Genomic DNA, 2,049 nt, shown 5'->3' on the forward strand with positions numbered 1-2,049 from the left:
CACACACACACACACACACACACACACACACTCCTGTCTGTAATCTGGTTCCTGGAGGCAAYCTGCACAGAATGAACAACCACCATCATTATTCTGAACTATGACTGGGCAGGTTTTTTGGGGACTAAATTCTTCGGGTTCATTCTTCAGATGTTCACACAAGTGCGTACAGCAATCATGGCTTCAGATACACCCCCTRCCAACTCACTTACTCCTCTGGCTAAAAAAATATGCTCTTACTCTGCAAAGGTTTTTTTCTACAAACACCATAGTGTGTCACATTTTGTTGATATAATATGATGTTTTGTTTGTTTTCCCCCTCATCTATCCTTGTGTGGTATTTCGTTTTTCTTTTAAGGGCTCATGATGTCTTCATGATGATGATCCTTGCTCTGTGCAGGGATCTATGGTTGCATGACCCAGGGCACCTGTTCTCCTATGTTTGTTATGTTCTGCCTTCTTGTGAATGGGTGTTCTGAACTGTAATTTCAGTGTGCTCTGTACAATGACAATAAAGGCTTATCTTATCTTATCTTATCTTATCTTATCTTATCACCTTTGTCATTGTTTTCAGGTTTCTCATCTTACTGCTTTTTGAGCTCTAACTCCTTTAGTATACTTCCATGTAGAAAGGCCATTCAGACTTTAAATAAAACTTTAGACATTCAACTTTTACATAATGATCCAGGTTTTTGCTATCTTCAACAGTTTTTGTAAAATCAGTATTAAAGTTTGTGACCATTTACTGTTTCTCTCACATCGCTCAGTGTTTCTAAGGTGATGGAATAAATATAATGTTTTGGTTAGCCGTGCCCACCACTGCATCCCACCACTCAGCTACAAGACACACAGACACACTCCCCCTGTTCCAAAAGTCACTCTGTGATGTTCACTGGATATTTTATTTGTGTGGATTTTTCCACAGCTGCAGGAACAGAACAACATTTAAAACTGTGACAGAAATTGAAAAATTGCTTTGGTCTGTGTTGGTACCTTTTATAATAAAAGGTTCTCTCCTAAAAGAACTAAAGCAAAGCAGAAAACCAAACTGTGAAGCAGGGTCRAGTTTCAACCTGTACAACCAAACAGCAGCATGTTTCTGAAGAGTCCATCAGACTCGGACAGCAGCAGCAGGTGTGCTCGTACCTTTGCGCTCTGAGCGTTTCTTCCTCCTCCTCTTGAACCTGCGGCGGATCAGGCAGCAGTGCGACGCCGCGCCGTTAAAGCTGTCCAGAAGCAGAGCCATGGCTGATCCTGATCCGTCCCCTGGGCTGAGCTCTCCCCACGCTCAGCCTAAAGCTAAGTGTTTGTAAAGACAGRGCTGACACAACTTCGAACAGAGGAGGAGGAGGAGGAGGCAGTGTAGCGTGAAGCAACAGAACTGTTGGCACATTGACCTGCTGTGGTAAATGGCTGTCAGATAAATGGGCTGGGGTGTCTCTCTAACCTCCTATTGCTCCTTCCTCCGTCAGCCTCTCCAATCATCATCCACTCTTAATCCCTTTCTGGGCATCCAACAATCCAAACAGCACCTTTTGACTGTGCTCCTGTCAACACAGACCACTGAGGGCTACAGAGGTGCCATGCTGCTTCACGGGTTTCCTTATTTTAAAGAATGACCGTTTGAAACCAGAACTGTTTGGACAGAAAACGTAGTAACACTGGGTTATTTTAATCACTGTGTAGCTGTAGGATTATACTGCAACAATGAGCCATGTGTCAAACAAAAGGCCTGTGGGCCAAATGTGACTCACCACAGCATTCTACATGGCCCACATGAAATAAGCTGCTTCAAAGCCAGTGTTGGTCATACATCTCCCATAACGCATGTTCATTATTTCACCTGTGAAAGTATGGATTCCCACCACTAGGTGGAGGTACACAGGGTTCAGACCATAACAACTGGAGTGCTCAGAAATAACGTGAGCGTGTGATTGGTTGTAGAAGCTCAGAACTAAAGCAAAATGGTGAAGACTCTGGATTTCCCATTACTGTACATGTTGACAACAGAGCAGGAAAAAGGACTGATGATGTAGAAATCATTAAAAC

Source organism: Austrofundulus limnaeus, unplaced genomic scaffold (assembly GCF_001266775.1).
Source record: "Austrofundulus limnaeus strain Quisiro unplaced genomic scaffold, Austrofundulus_limnaeus-1.0 Scaffold1103, whole genome shotgun sequence".
Lineage (NCBI taxonomy): Eukaryota > Metazoa > Chordata > Actinopteri > Cyprinodontiformes > Rivulidae > Austrofundulus > Austrofundulus limnaeus.